The sequence below is a fragment of the Plecotus auritus genome (genome assembly GCF_963455305.1).
Source record: "Plecotus auritus genome assembly, chromosome: 6".
Taxonomy (NCBI): Eukaryota; Metazoa; Chordata; class Mammalia; order Chiroptera; family Vespertilionidae; genus Plecotus; species Plecotus auritus.
In genome coordinates, this window is record NC_137773.1 from 146,098,278 (window position 1) to 146,115,526 (window position 17,249).

At 47.7% G+C, this 17,249-nt stretch overlaps 1 protein-coding gene across 2 annotated transcripts in view; it reads right to left on the minus strand.

The window, feature by feature from the left end:
• The window catches only part of CLSTN2 (calsyntenin 2), a 571,355-nt gene that overhangs the window by 553,800 nt on the left and 306 nt on the right, over positions 1-17,249 (minus strand). The window lies entirely within an intron of this gene.

A 17,249-nucleotide genomic window follows, 5' to 3' on the forward strand; every position in this document is an offset into this window, starting at 1 on the left:
CACGGAATCCCTATGAGGATGAGCTGAGCTGATGTGTGTCAAGTCCGAGAATGAGGGTAACTATCCTCAGGTTCTTCCACCCTGTCACCACCTCTTCCCACTGGCTTTGGGTCTAACCTCCAACAGGGACCTATCTTTCCTTCAGAGTTCCCACCCTACATGTGGCCCCCCTCAATGGATGTGCTCCAGGCTTATTGTCCAGAAAGTGAGTGCCTCCCATCCTTTCTTGGGCCATGACAGACTAAGGCCAAGGTCATGGACAAATAGAATCAAAGGAGAAAACACAAAAGTCATCCTCTAGTGAGAGAAACACAGGAGGTAAAAAGGGCCTGCTTCTAGGTGACTTAGGAGAGGGGCCCAGCTGGGTCCCCAGAGGCCTTGCAGCTCCCTCTCACTTTGTGCACGGAACCCTGAGCTGCCAAGTAGAAGAATGACTGTCCTGAGGTCTTCATGCAGAGAGGAGGCTGAACCACAGGTGAAGGCCACATGCAGCTCTGGTCAGTTGCCCCAGCTGAGCCCAGTCCTCGAGTCATCCCAGCCCAGGCACCAGACATGTGAGTGAAGAAACCACCAGATGACCCCAACCAACCCCCAGTCATTCAAGGCCACAGGCATCGCAGAGCACAGACAAGCTATCCCGCCCCCCTGTCTAAATTCCCAGGCCACTGGATCTATGAACATAATAAAATGGCTGCTGCTTTACATTGCTAAGTCATGGGGTAATTTGTTAGGCAGCGGTAGATAACCAGAACACTGGCCTTGTGTATGCCAAGTATTTTAAGTCTTTGGCTTACTTTATCTTTATAACAGCATCTGAGCTAGGATTCAACATACTCATCTTAGGGATGAGATATCTGACTCTCAGAGAAGTGATGCAATTTTTCCAAGATCTCATAGCTTCTAAGTGGCCTAATCAGAATCCATACATCAAATCAGGATTCATACACCACACATCACTCAGGCACCTAGAATTAAGAGAACGTTTTAAATAAATCAGATGTTGTACTCAGCGTCTGAGATGGCCTATTTACCTTATTCTATATGCTGATAACACTCACCTCTGAAATAAAGTCACCTGGCTGTCAAAAATAAAAAACACTAAATCCCATCCACGTGAGCCGGACTGTGTTTAAAAGCCAAGCTGATGGACCAGTTCCCATCACACTGTTCAGCTGACAATGGCTGGGTGCATTAAGTCTCTCAGAGAAAGGGCAGAATTTGTATCACTCTGATTTTTCAGTGCTTTACCCTAAATAACTGCAGGACCACAGTAACTCAGACCCTTGGGCCAGCGGAGGTGGGTATAGGGATAGATTTTCAGTTCTGCTGGCTGTTCCACGTCAGAGAAGGAAGCGCAGCAGACAGAGGGATCTGCTTTGCAAATTTACTTATAGGTGCTCTGGGAAAACGCTGGAAATAGACACTGGAGAAATCTGGCTGTGATCAGAGGCGCCAAGTGTTCCCCCTGACGCGTGGATGATGTGTGCTGCAGGCGCTCAGCCTAATTCAACTCCTTTCACCTGGGGAGGATGGTGCCTGCCTTAGCCCAGATCTTGGGGAAGGAGCTGGGGCCACTCTGCCCTCAAGGAGCCTTCAGAGTCCTGGGCCCAGAGTAAAAGTCATCCCCACGGCCACACCCAGGGCCTGCCCCAGCTGCAGACACGGCAGTGTGTTTGTTGCACAGAAGCCTCCTGACCCCAGGTGGGTGTGAGCCAAGTCTAATAAGTGCTGGCCAGGAGTGCTCCAGGTTCAGTGAAGGGAGACACCTGTCAGGGGTAAGCAGGGTCCTCCAAACGTCCACTCCCAGATGCCAACCATGTCTGACTGTATGTGTCAAGGAACCCCAGCATTCAGACCCTGAAATGTAATATTTGCTATAGAAGAAGAATCCAGAGAGAGCACTTATGTTATAAACTATCTTCTGTGCATCCCTCTCCCAGGTTGGGTTCTCTCAGAAAGACAAGGATTTGAGTGCAGGGAGTGTACCTAGGAGGTGACCTCAGGAAAGACCAGCAGGGAAGACAAGTGACTCAGGAACAAAGGGTGTAAGCAAGTCACCATGTGGGTGAGTGAGCGCAGACCTCCTGGGGACCCCTGGGGGGCTGTGTGAAAGGCTGCAGATGTTCTCTCACTTGAGGGAAGAGGAAGTGATGGGCGTACTGATCCTACAACTGCTGTCAGTCACTGGTTGAGGACCTTTCCTGGTGGGAATTCCCTGGGACTTCTGACCTGCCACACAGTCAAGCAGAGAGAGGTCTAGTGGCCACAGAAGCTCCCAGGCAAAGGGCTGGTGGCGCTAGAAGTTGGGCCTCCGTGCATGAAAAAGGCAGGAGCAGAGGATATGTGAGCAGGACACCAATAACGTCTGTTACCACCACCCTCTACGAGCACACAATCACCCTCCCCACACACTAGGGCTGGCTATGTCTCATCTTTATCCAACCAGCATCTATCTATTGAGTCAGATGACGGGATCCAGACCCGCTGTAAGGTCCAGTGTGGAGTTCACATCCCCTCTAGGGAGGAGGTCCCTAAGTCATGGCCACTGGTAGCAGATTCCACCTAACCTGATAGCTGCTCCATGCCCAGCTGAGTGGGGTGGGGAAGGTGACTGGCCCTTCCCCATCCTGGGCTGGCTATGGGCAGAACAGGCCACGACAGACCTGGTTTTGTCGTGACCATCCTCAGGTACAAGGAGGTGTGCTCCTGGGACTCCTGGACAAAACAATAACAACAACAACAAACAGTACTCCACAAAAGCAGTGCATCCTAGGACTGCCTGAGCATAATCGCTGCCCAGGGGTGCCTTATTGAGAACTTGGTATAATCCGTTTAAGGCATTTTTTACGCAGAGAGTGAGATAAGGCTGAAAAGGGAAACAAACAGGTGGAGAAAATCTGAATTTATCCTGAAATGCCAAAGAGATCATAGAGCCCCATGCCCCTACCCATCTGTGTTACTCCCCAAATTTTCTGTTAGAAATACTTTTGTCTGGCTGTCCGAGGTATTTCATACAGCTTCAGGCTCTTACTGCCATGACTTGACTTTTCCCAAGTTCAAGCATTTCAGGTGCATCAGGATATTAATTCCCCACAAAGTTAGAAAAGATTCCACTTTCTAAAAAATCCCCAAGGAACCAGTGGGGTGCGGGGGCAGCGTGGGGGAGGGGCGGAGAAACCAAAGCAGCCTCAGAGAAGGAAGCATTTTCATACCTTGAGCTGGAAGAGTGGGCCTGAGAACCCCCTCCCACCCAGGCTCCTCTCTTTATCCCACACAAGCTGCGTCTGTGTGGTGTTTGCAGGGAAGCTGATTTTAAATTCTCAGCCCATCATCCATTATAATTGAAAATATGGTGACGCATCAGAGATGATGTTGATTTTAGAATCAGAATGTCAACTCGGTCTTCTCATTTCAGAAATACATACATCCCTTAGTGCCCTGAAGTTACCGTTCGACTGAAATTTTTATAAACTCTACCCCAAGTCAAATATTACAGAACTGCCAAATGTCACTGAACTACTTATTAAGGGGATGTACCATTCTCCATTAAATCGAAATATTAAAGTGCATTTTCAGCTCAAAGTTACTGAAACCCTTTTTGGCAATTCAGCCTCTCTCCTAGTAACACCACAAGCTCCTGTAAAGGAAGGGGGGGTGGGGGAGGAATAACAGACATCTAGGGATTAAAAACAAAACAAAATAAAAATCCTCATCCCTCTAAATTATCCATGAAAACACTAAGGAAGAATTTTCCAACCAAGAGAACAGTGTTTTATCTCTGAAATATCAGTATTGACCATAATAAATACTCTAGGCAGAGTGTTGGAGTTTAATCCATCGGGTTATAAACATGAAATGATGTTATTTTTTGCCCCCGAACATGCTATGTCAAGCTCCACTTTACCACTGGGTGGCAAGTGCCTTAAGGATACTCCAGCCCAATTACATAGCTCTTCATTTCCTTTCTGTTACTAAGAATCCAGTTCATTTCTAAACTTCGATCTCCTACGGTCCAAAGATCTTCTACTCCCCCCACCCTCCCCTGCAAAGGCGGGCATTCCACAGTCTCAGGCCAGAGGGGCCGGAGTGTTCTGCCCTCTGCCCCTCCCTCCACCCTGCTCTTCCGCCTGAGGAAAGGGGGAAGACTAAGAGATGTCTCATACTTCACTGGGCAAAGTACCAGCCCTTTCTTCTGCTGGCGAATATTGTTCCAGCATATAGTTTATGGACTCTGTGTGGTCTTCCAACATGCCCCATGGGGAAGGCCTTATTCTGCAGAAGGCCTTCTTCTTATGACATCTGACAACCTTTTCTAGCTGCCTACCAGCTAGTGGTATTCTCCCCCTTTTCCCCAGAAGGGTCCCAGAAAGACTATAATTCCAGAAGTCATCTACCCTTTAAGGCAATTTCAGTCTGCCAGCACATATGGGGGTCCATCTTTGGTACCTCTTAGATCCAGGAACTTGTGAGTGTAGCTGGCACCCGGGCACCTTTTGGCCTGAGCATCCCCCAGCACACCATCTGGAGCTCCACAGTTCTCAATCCATGGGTGGCACTGGATTGGGTCAAAAAATATTCTTGTGTAGCTTTTAATAAACAGTGAGTTTTCCAGGAATACAGCCATCCTGTGAATTGAAGCCAGAGTAGACTCTGTCTTGTTGTTCACCAGAAGTATTTCACCATTTCTAAATATTTCTAGCGGCCCGGTGCACGATATTCATGCACATTAAAAGGAGATTAATTAGAGGAAATAATTTAATATTGCTATTTGCCCTTTCTCTATAATAGAAGTGTCAGAGATGAAAGAAAATTAGTAAAATGTATATGAAAACCTTCCTCCTGTCAGAGTCTGGGGCACACCATGGGACCCAGAGTCAAGTCCCCGCCCACCCACATGCGCCTCAAAATCGTGTGAGACCCAGACCCAGCCAGCACCCCCCCCCCATTGGGCTAGATCCAGACCTGGCCAGTCCCACCCTTGTCAAGCCCCACCAGGCAGGGGACGTAGCCTCAGGTCCCCTGGCCCAGCACCAGGAGGGGGGCACAGCCTCAGGTCCCCTGTTAAGCCCCGCTGGGCAAAGGGTGCGGCCTGAGTTCCCCCGACCCAGCACTGGGGTGCACCTTGAGCTCCCCCGTCAAGCCCCGCTGGGTGGGGAGCATGGCCTAAAGGCCCTGTCAAGCCCCACCTGGTGGGGGGCATGGCCTGAGGTCCCCCAGCCTGGCGCTGGGGCCGGGAGAGCCGCCTGAGGTCCCCTAGCCCAGCACCAGGACGGGATGCGCACCTTGAGGTCCCCTGTCAAGCCCTGCTGGGTGCAGGACACGGCCTGAGGTCTCCTGTCAAGCCCCACGGGAGCGGGGGAGGGTGTAGCCTCAGGTCCCTGCTGATTGCTCATTAAGGCTCCTTATGGGAACTTGGCCACAGTTGTGGGTGCAGCCATCTTTGTGATGGAGTGATGGTTAATTAGCATATTCCCTCTTTATTAGATAGGATATCACCCCAATACTGCTGAAGATATCTGAATTCCCAATGCTACACACCTGGGTCCATTTGCATTTGTAGCTGTGGAATTCACAGCAAGCATCTAATTTACTTCCTCTAGTATAGTTAGGTCTAAGCATGACATATTATTGGATTATACATTATTTTCCTTTTAGTTCCTTTATATTTCAGTTGAGGCATTACATTGATTTGCTAAATTATGTACACAAGCAAATAATAGTATCAGTAAATTTCATTTCAGGGTAATAACGGGGGCACTACAAAATGTGTGTTGTAAAAAGGGGCCATTGGTTCTGATAGGGATGAAAATCAGAGGTCTAGATTCATGATCCTTTACTAAAATCCACCCTGTTTTAGTAAAACCCTGTTGGGTCCAAGCTCCAGCCTGGATATACACAGGGAAAAGTGGGCTGGGGACTGACAGGGCTCAAAGTCCCCAGAAATTGAGGCTGCCTTGGTCTTGGAAAGAGAGGATGTCAAAGTGTACAGCCACAGAAGCTGCCCACGCCAAGCGTCAGGTTGTCTCATGCCAGGACCCAAAGCTGAAGACACTCAAGATCCACCAGTGCAGGTAGACAGCATGGGCAGGAGCCCAGTTTCCTAGGGATCTGTGATAGCCACTGCCAACTTTTAGATCACAGGCGTGTCCCGTAGACTGACTCCTAGAGGGTCCATACAATTTGGACACAATTGCTGATATCACTCTAATAAGGTTTGAGCACCATAATAGAAATCCATTGGCCTCACATGCCCCGCACCTTCCAGATAGCCTGCCATGCTTGCCTAAAACACCAGCAATGTGCAACTGCATGAATGAAAATGCAGCTTCATTCCTTTTCTACATGAAAATGTCACCAACTGAGATCATGCATTGTTTCCCATGATCTTAGTTTACAAGAAAGTGTGTCCTCTCTGATAAGATGGTGTCACAAGAGCTTTAGGGCACTCGAGTCATGCAGACTGGGGCAGGGGCCATGGCAGCTCCAGATTTCCTATACAGGAGCCCATGGTGTGAACCAGGTGACTTGGTCTGATGAATAGAAGTAGTTAAGTTTTCTAAAGATGGTGTTATTCACATTTTCCACTGGACAAAGAAAACAAATTTTAAGACTAGGATGATGATGATTTTCATCATTATTGATAGTATTTTAAGGAGTGGCTTTAGAGCAGTCCAGAGCCTAAGGGGGAGAGGGCAGGAAGAGATGTCAAAGGATGAAGGAATGGTGGGACAAGAGGGGTGCTGAAGGCTGATACAACAGTTCTGTCAGCCCTTCCCTGCCCCCCACCCTGACCCTTGGGCTCTGGGACAAAGTGGTAGTGGGACATGTCTGCAAGCAAAACTCCAGTAAAAGCTACAGCTTCAAGCAAAGATTGCTGGCTGGTCTCTGACTTGAGTTCCTGTCGGTAGCAGAGCTGGAATTAAAACTACTGGAAGGGTAGAGTAGAGAAGAGGCATGTTCAAAGAGAAAAATGATGCTAGTGCAATAAAAGTGCTTTATTCATGACATCTAATTAAAAGAATAATAAATCACTAAAAAGTCTTAATATAATTTTAAAATTAATAACCAAACAAGATACAACTATCTTGATTATTTCTGATGATGGTGCAATAAAGTTGAAATAATTAATTTTCTTTTGGGAGAAAAATGACAACAAAAGGAAAGCTAGGAAGGTAAAATCTATGTCTTGAATGTGAAATTATTTTAACTTTGATTATTAATGACATCCAGCCTCCTTTCCTACTCCAAATGACCATCTACCCTCGCACAAACAAAAACACCACCAAAAAAAAAGGAGAGAGGGAGAGAGAGAAGGAGGGTGGAAGGGAAGGAGCAGGGGAAGGAAGGAGGAAGGGAAGGAGGGAAGCTCTTAAAATACCATGAACTACAAACTGAATACTTTCATTCCCCAGTACTTCTGTGAATTTCCTAAGTGATGGCTTATCTTTTAGTTCTTGGTTCTATGTCCTGATTCTTAATCCCTCCCAGGCAGGGTATGGATAGAAGAAAATGGGGCAATGTGCAGTAGAGAGATGCATGCCAAGAATTGCTGGCAGAGCAAAATGAACTGAGATTCTAGGACGGGACGGGCTTAAACTATCCTTGCATGTTTGCTTAGAAGACCAGATTGAGTGGTTTTCTAATTCCAGAGGCAAGGAGAAGACTTCGCCACACTCCAAAATTGTTCTCCTACCCTCTATGTAATGCCTAACCATTCGTTATTCATTCCTTTGGGTTATCATTTCCCTTGATAGGTTTAAAACCACTAGCTACACCAGCCGTGGGCAAACTACGGCCCGCGGGCCGGATCCGGCTGTTCTATCTGGTTCTCTTGCTCTCCCCACGGCTCCTTTACTTTGAATTTATATTAGTTCACACAAACACTCCATTCGTGCTTTTGTTCCGGCCCTCCGGTCCAGTTTAAGAACCCATTGTGGCCCTCGAGTCAAAAAGTTTGCCCACCCCTGATACACTGTATCTCATGGGGACTTGTTTGTAGAATAAACAGGAGAACACTTGTGGGTTTCAGAACTTAAAGGAACAGAAAGAGTTGGAAAAATAAACATTCAGAACCTCCAACCACCAAACGCACATCCAATCAAACTAAGCAAATGCCAGCCCTCCTCCATCCGAATCCCCTTTCTCTCCCCTCTGTACATACCTCCAGGAGGTCTGGGGCAATGATTCTAAGCCCTGCAAATAGGCGTGGCTGCCATAGGAAATGGGCATCCCTGGTGAGAGCTACAGCATAAGATCCAGCCCAGAAAACTTTCCCAAGAAACAGACTTTTAGCTAGACAGAGCATCCTTCCTCTCTCTGGCCCTCACTCTCTACCCCAGCTAGTAAAGGGACCACAGTCTCTGCACCCCACTGAGGCAGGCCTGAAGAGAGAACCCAGATGAAGAAGTTAGGACCCATTTTCATCTCCCTGTTGCTCCTTGTTCTTTTCCCGTTCACATCTCAAGGCCTTGTTCACAGTGTGTCCTCTGTGTCTGCATGGTCAAGGGAAGAAGGCTAAAGGGGGAGCGGCAGCTGGCCCAGGGGAAGATGACCCTCCAGATGCCAGAGTGGGGCACTAAGGTCTCATCACCCACACCCACTTGGAGATGCCCTGCCCACAGCCAAACGTGTCCACTGAGTTGCTGGGGTTTAGTTTATGAAACAAGGCAGAAGTTTCCTTAGAGCATTTGGCCTGAGAATTAGGAAGAGCATCTCTGGCTTCAGGTATGGAGTGACACGCTAAGTGTTTCTTGGCAGCACTAGAGAGAAAGCCTGAATCCGTATTCTCAAGCTACACAGTCCAGGATAAACTGTGCTGCTGCAGAGGAAATCATAAATAAAACACCGGAAGACCGGGACCTCAATATTTCTGAAGGGTTTCATTTCTCCTCCCTTCCAACTTTGATATATGTACTTACTTAACATGGGTCTGTGGAGGGTTAATTGAATTAATATATGTAAAGTGCTTTGAGTTTGAAGAGAATATGCAATATAAATGGAAGTGTCACTAAAAAGGTTAATCTAATTTACATCTAACACTTTCAGTTCATGGTGTTAATGAACTATATCCTTTTAGAGAGTGATTAATTTATAGAAATGTGATTATTTTTCCTAATGCTATATATGGGTCAGCTTCTCCTATTACTATATGTAACTTTGTAAGAGAATTTAGCATTTTATAAATTAAAATAATAAATCAAATACCCGTATAATCGTTATATTTCATTAATAACAAGGAGACATGCCTTAGATTAACATATGTTTTAATTAATTTGCTGCAATGCAGTTATCCATGCAAATTGGAAAATGACACATACACATGGCATAAGAAAATCTATGGGCCTGCAACTGCTGCATTTGTTGTGTAACCATGGTGACCACCAGCTGTGTGACATATGCAGGCTGTGCATCACAGAACTGGGAAGAAAATTAATGCTAAATTCAAACTTCTCCTGAAAACATAATTAACTACATTGCTAAGACAGTACAAAGACAGAAATATTGCAGAGTTTCATTGCGGGGACTTGAGTCCTAACGTTTCAACACAAATTTCTTAAATCTCAACACCTTATTTTCTCAGGCACTTTATCCTTTCATAGGGCATCCAGTATCCATGTGGGCAGAGAACTTTCTTGGGTAGAGAAGGGAGGTACTGTTTTATCCTTTCTGCACATGAAAAAGCAGACCCCAGAGGGCTGAGTAGTCTGTCCCAAGCCTCACACTGATCAGGTCACATGACCTGGAGACCATGCCTTTGTTTATTCTCCACAGTGAGTTTCTTGTCAGACTTGTTTTGAAGACTACATATTTATTTAACTATGTAATACAAGAGAGATCATGGCAATGCAAAGAAGTCATAAAAGTGACTTGCAAAATGTGTATCAAATTTCAGCCAATGAAGCATTTTAGAAGCAATGAGAGTGACATTACAGCCTTTCTCAGTGAGAGTTCCAATGGCACTCGCCGGACCTGACTCCCTCACACATAGTGGTGTGGTTCATGTTCTCTGACCTTTACTAAGTGGACGCTGTGACTGGTTTGGAAGGGCAATCTGATAACTAAAGGGGAGAGGCCTGATAAGGAGCTCCTACCAGTGACCAAAGGCAGAAAGTGGCACTGACCAGGAGAACTGTGCATGCGCACTAAGGGGCTCACAGCTGGTGTGGGTGGCATCACACTGGCATACAGACACTCCCTCAATACCCAGCACCCACTATGGACCCTGCCTGGGCACTGCTAGGAACTGGTCACACAGAGGTGACAGGATACTTCCCCTGCAAGGGGCTCATGGTCTGCATGGGGAGATAGGAAGGCTATGGGCACTGTGATGGGAAAAACTGGAGGTGGTGAGATGTAGAGGAACAAGGCCCCCACCTGGGAATAGCCTCACAGCATGCAAAGATATAAAGTTCCCGGGGGGACTGTTAGCAGTCAAGGGAAGCACTTTTCAACCTTGACTGGGCCTCAGAAGCACCTGAAAGCTTTGAACAAAATCCCAGGCCCTAACCTAGAGCAATTACACCAGTATCTTACAGGGTGGGTTCGCAGCATCAGTGTTATTTTAAAACTCTCTCAACTGGTTCTGCTGTGCATCTAGGGTTGAGAATTACTGGCACAATGAATAAGAGGGCATTCTCTGAAACTAGTCTCTGTGGATCCAAAAGCCAGCTCTGTTTTTCTACTTGGGTGAACTGGGTAAGGAGTTTCACCTTCCTGGTCTCAGTTTCCCCACCCGTAATATGGGAATAATTAGAGCACACACCTGATTGAGTGGCTGTAATGCACAGTCTACCCTTTTCCCATGTTCCATGTTATTAAATTCTCCAATAACTGGTGTTATGTGCAATGTTTGTCCTAGACAGACTGTGATATCTGGAATTCTTGGTATCTCGTTCCCCTCACAGAGAATAACAGGATACTGAGAAGTAGCTATTGGCTGATAAAGCTAAATAACAGAGCCCAGTGCATGTTGGGATTGGCCTGACTCTCACCCCAGGCATCCTCCCCTGGACAGCACCCTCTCCTGCCTTGTGCCTGTTGCTCCCCCAAAGTTCATAGCGTGACTGTTATGGATGAATGCTTGTGTCCCCCAAATTGATGGTATTTGGAGGCAGGGCCTTTAGGAGATAATTAGGATTAGATGAGGTTAGAGGATGGAGTGCTCATGAATGGGCTTAGTGCCCTTACAGGGGTCTCCTCAGAGAGCTTACTTCCTGTCTCTGCATACCACAGGTGCGGGTACATTGAGAAACTGGCAGTCTGCAACCTGGAAGAGAGCTCTCAGCAGAACCTGACCATGCTGGCACGCTGATGTTGGACTTCCAGCCTTCAGAACTATGGAAATAAATGTCTGCTGTTCATAAGCCACCCAGTCTGTGGTATTTTTGTTACAGCAGCCCCAGCTGATGAAGACAATGACCCTCTGTCCTATGTCTTCAGCTCAGCTCTCTTCCCCCAGTTCAGGCTTCTCGTGGTCCATCCTCAAACCCAGTGGTCGGCAAACTGCAGCTCACGAGCCACATGCGGCTTGCGAGCCGCGGTTTGTCGCACTATTGACTAAAGAGTTTGCCGACCACTGCTCAAACCTACCATTCCAATGGAACTATGTCCCACAGGGTCCAATGAGTGGTAGGCGAGGTAACACATAATAAAAATAATAATGTTTCAGGCTGTCATCTTGTTACATACCCCCTTCCAGGTAAACAGGCATCATCGCAGAGGTTGTCTTAAGCAAAAAAACAATGCTTCTCTGCTTCCTTGGACAGCAACTCTGGGAGGAATGCTAACTGGGCAGTGGACCGCTCCCTATGACCAAAATCACACCACCGAAGATCTTCCCCCAGAGACTCCAACCCCACATCTCCAGTGCTGGCCCAGGGAGACATGTTTATGTATTTATATAACACACATTTCTGAGTCCTTACTCTGAGCTGGGCCTGCATTAAGTACAATGGCTTTTGAGAATTGGCCCTGGTCTGCAAGGCGTACCTAGACTAGTGAAAGGGGTTCAAGCCAAGCCAAGCCAAATGTGGGCGTGTGTATGGACGTATATTTATATTTCTATATGAGATTTGCATACCCATGCACATGCACACAGAGAGAGAGACAGAGAAAGAGAGAGAAAGAGAAACAAACAAACAGAACAGAGTTTGGGCTGAGAGAAGATATGAACAAAGCTACTGAGTTGCCAAGAGGTCAGAAAGGGGGAATTTCACCAAATCTCAGACGCTAGAGCACAGTCTTTAAGCAATCAATAATTACAGCTACTTGTGTTCAGTGCCGTTTACATGCCATGAACTGGGCTAAGTGGTTTCTAAGCACTGTCCTGATGACCATTTTGCAAGGTACCGTAGATCTTTGTATCCCATTTTATAGATGAGGAAATAGGCTCAAAGGGGTTAACTAATGCGCCCAAGGTTATCTAGCTAGGAAGCAGCAGGGCCAGGATTGGAACCCAGATTTCTCTATGTCTATGTCAAGAAACAATAGCGTGGCAACCACTCCTAACTGCTCAGCTTACCTTGGGAGGCCAGGCAGCAGGGTGGCCCTAAAGATGCAGGGGGAGTCAGGATCCAGATTCCAGTCATCGGGCCTCAAAGAGCAGTGCTGGAGCCAGACGAGGCACCCAGGCACACCAGGGGGAGAGCCATGGTCTTCTGGGGGTGACCAGCCTGGTGGACCCTCTGGGAAGGTTCCTAGGGAGATCGTGTCTAAGCCTGGCCGTGTCTTGAGTAACAGAAAGAATTGGGCTCAGAGGATCCAGGGCAGGAATGAGCACATCCTGGCCCAGGAACCACACAGGTGACTCAGGATGACAGCAAGTCAGGGTGCACCCTCTGATGCATTGCTGAGGGCTTATGGTCATTTGTGAGAAATAACTATCACGCCCCTATAAGACACATGCTACTTGCCCAGAGATGATTTAGAACAATTCACCATAAAAATTCCATACCACCTTCCCCACTGCGGGAAGTACTGCAATGTGCCATTTGGAATATGCAACTATGATTTTTGAATCTGTGGGAGGGAGGATGAGGCTGCTGCTCAAAGCAAAAACACTGGTTTCCATTAATGAAAGCAAGGCCCACTTTCCTCACCTCACCAGCAGGTTTTGAACAACATCCCTGGACTCTCCTACTGCTGTGGGCAGGGCCATGGGGCTCCCGGGGAACTCAGATATAGAATCAGCTCCGCTTCCCTGTGGCTGCTAGACCCGCTTTTAAAACCAAAGGGGAGAATATCTGATGACAGTCAGGGGCACTGAGCAGGTGACCCTTCTTATTCTCACCCCAGCACCATGCCCTCTACTGGCGGTCTTGGCAAGGCATTTACCCTGTCTCAGACTTAGTTCTTCATCTGTGAAATGGACTGACACCAGCCCTGCATGGGTGTTAAAAATTAGAGGCAGCCCAGGTAAAGGGATTATCATAGTGCCTGTTACATAGTAAGGAGGGGCTCCTGTGGGGCATGGCTACAGTGTTTGGACAGGTTCAAGCCTCGGATTAATGAGAGGGCACAGTCCTCTCGTGGCCACGTGCAAGTCCCAGCTTGGAGGGCAGAGCCCTCCCAGCACAATTATAGCCAACAGCTGTAGTGGTAAGTGTGAACCTGTGGTTCGAACCCGTGGCCCCACATGCCTGAGTGATAGAGTTCAGCTGCATGTAGTTGAGTAGGATTGAAACCCACGAGAATGTTGTAAACATCTTGATCACGCCCTTACTTTGCCTCGTGGCATCTGCTATAAAATAAAGACACGGCTTGTGGGGTGCAGCGCTGTCTCTCAGGAAGCAGCGTCCCACCGAGAACCAGCTTTCATTCTCTTGTCTTTTCTAAGCCTTTCAGCCGCCCCCACTCAGGTTCACCCTTGGCTGTGCCAGCACGGCACAGGCTCCTTAAACTGCAATTACTACAATTACACCACTACTATTATAATTCTGCTTTTTCCTCCACCCAACCACCCATTACCAAATGCATGTCTTCTTCCTACCTCCACTTCCCTTGTCTGTCCCTACCATATAGTTGCACTATACTTTGGAAAAATTCTGTCATACTCTTAAAATTTCCACATAAAAATCTTCTCTCTCCAACTAGATCAAAGTTCTTAAAACAGTAGGAATGAGATGGGTATAGGAGATGGTCTTCTGATATGTCCTAGGAATCCTCCAGAGCAGAGCCTGGCTCTGCGCACACCGGTGGGCACTACAACCACTGATGGTCTATACCAGTGGTCGGCAAAGTGCAGCTCACGAGCCACATGCAGCTCTTTGGCCCCTTGAGTGTGGCTCTTCCACAAAATACCACGGCCTGGGCGAGTCTATTTTGAAGAAGTGGCGTTAGAAGAAGTTTGAAAAACTTGGCTCTCAAAAGAAATTTCAATCGTTGTACTGTTGATATTTGGCGCTGTTGACTAATGAGTTTGCCGACCACGGGTCTGTACTAAGTTACTGTCCTCAATGACCTGTTGAGAATGGGAAAGAAACTGTGTACCGGGTCCCTGGAACCTGAGACCACAGATACATCACTGAATCTAGCCTAAACCATTCTTAAGAAGTCTGTCTCAATTGCATTGTCTTCTTTCCTTGGGATAAGACATGTCTCCTCTACCCCAGAGACTCTTTGGGTCCACAACACTTCCCAGGCTTTGTTTATAAAACATGTGTGTGGGAACTCATCTTTTCAAGAAGTGTTTGTCCTTTTTGAACAGCCAATATATGGGAGAGTGGAGGGAAGGGGTTATAATAAATGCTGGGCCATTGTGTCATTTCCAAAATCGGGAATATGCTTACACTGAAAGTGCAGTAATTCTGTGAAAAGCCTAAACAGTTGCTGAGATTAGCTACTCAACTCTCTACAGCAAGAAGCCAGGAACACAAAAGCAGAACAGAACAAGCTGTGCTCCACACACACATCGCGCGTGAGCCCAAAGCCCAGAGGATGTGCCTCCAGACAGTTGTCCAGAGGGTGCACTCAACCCTGCCAGGCAGCTTGACGCTGCCACACTCCCAATTTTCTCCTGCACGTGAATACAGACTGTATAGGAGAGGAAAGCTATTTTTTGTTCAATATTTTTCACAACCCTTCCTGACTTCTCTTTTTCAGTGAAGGGAATAATCATGACATAAACCTTAGCAATGGCAAAATCAGCAGCAGGGTGCATTATACATGAACCTTACCTTTATTTTCTCAAATGTTCTTCACATATCGTGAGAGATTTGGAAATGTGAAATTCAAATACATTGTAATAAGGAAAGTCAGTTCTATAAATACCAACTAACGTGTCATAATAAACGTTTCTGTTTTGATCAAATTTATACATTTGTCTGTTTTTATACGGCGCTCTTTGCAGCCCCCTAGTGGTTGGGAGGGGAAAGAAGGAAGAATGGAGTATTCAGACAGCAACCTTACTCTGCAGAGCCAACTTTTTATCCTGGGAAGACAAATGGCTTGTTTCACCATGAAATGAACATATATATTCTCAGTGGGGGACATGAAAAGTGTTAAAATGAACATAATTGTTCAGGTAAACGTGAAATCATGCTAGCCTGGATTTTTTTCTTTTGAATCTTTATTTTCTCCACAAAGCTTTCCATGCTGACCTGAGACCTCGGCCATGATGGGCACACCAGGTCTTCTTCCCACACAAGGGTTTCCCCTTTCTTTGCTTGCTGTGAACTCCCCTGTGTGTAGACATTTGCTTATAAACATACCATTCCCTCTACTACAAAGTGACGGAAAAAATCTCCAAAAATAAACATTTGCCTGTTTAGCCAAGTGTCTATATTGGGGAAGAGGTTTGAAGTTCATTGGTTTATATTTGTTTCACCAAAGCAACAGTCTCTCCGAATGACCCCTTCCTATCAGCAACTCATTCTCATAATAAATTTTTCTTTGTTTTCCCAAAAATGAAATGGCCCCTCCAGTAGATGGGGGTGGGGGAATTTGATGAAAAGAAATAGGATGCCTGCTTATAAAATAGTTTTGAAATCATGTTACCAAAAAAGTAAAAGATTACAGGATAAACAACAACTCTCTTATTTGCACATTTATCATTCTCAAGTTGCAAGACAAGCACTACCCAGGCCCAGAGGAGGTTAATGGTCTCTCTCTCTCTCTCTCTCTCTCTCTCTCTCTCTCTCTCTCTCTCTCTCCCCTCATCGTCCAAAAAGTAATTAAACCTGGTATACATTCCCTCCCTGACTGGTAAGCTATGGCTCAAAGCCAGTTTACAAATCAAGTTGCCTCTAATAGGGAGCCTCTTTACCTACAGATGAAAACCCTTTTAACCTCTGATGATGGTCAGACAAGATTCCCTTGACCGTTACCTGGACGATTTGGCCACAGCCCTCAAATCAAACGCACGCCAGCGCAGAGAATCAACAAGTTATCACTAAACCGGGCGCTCCAGCCCAGATCTGTATTGCCTCCCCAGCGCCCACTGCCACCTAACATCCTCCACCCCGCCCCCCGCCCCGTCTACTCCTCCTTCGACTCTCTCCGAAAGGTCCTTTAAGCACGTGACCTTCTTTTCAGACCCGCCCTCCGGGCGCCCCCACCTTCCCCCTGGCTCTCCAGGCAGCGGTCAAACTCCGCCGCTCGCCAGCCTAGTCTCCAGACAGCGCCAGGCCTTCGCCGAGACCTTGCTTTTCCGGGGCGGGAGGGGTAGGGAGGTCAAGATCTCCTACTTAACGGGGCGGGCTGGCTCCTCCGCCCACCTGCGCCAGAGCGAAGTGAAGAGCGTCACCTGCCGCACTTCTACCCGACTTCACCGCCCACCCGGAGGGCGCGTGTTCCCAAGGGAGGCAGACCCGCCCAGGGGAAAACTGAGGCGAGCCAGGGGGTTTCCCCTGGGGCCCACAAGTTCCCACCCCATCCCCGAGATGGTAGCCGAGCTCAGCTCCCTCCTTTGAAGGCACAGCCGCTGATCCCTCCCTCCGGGCAGGAATAGACAACTGCCTCTCCTCCCCGCGCCAGCGCCCCGCTCCTGCCGTTCCGAGCCGGCGCCCGCGACTCACTGCGCCCCCACCCCAGCAAGACAGCCCCCAAAGTTGTCCAGACTCCCCAAAGCTCGCTCCTCCTCGGTCCCTGGACCCCGCCCAGAAGTTGGGCCGGCGTCTGCAGGTGGAACCTCTCTGGTCCCCGGCGCAGGGCGCTCACTTCGGGGATCCCGGCCGCACCGAAACCCGGGGAGCTGCGGCAGGGGAGGGTGAACAAATCTAGCGTGAGCCGGGTCCCCGCCGCTGGCGCCCTCA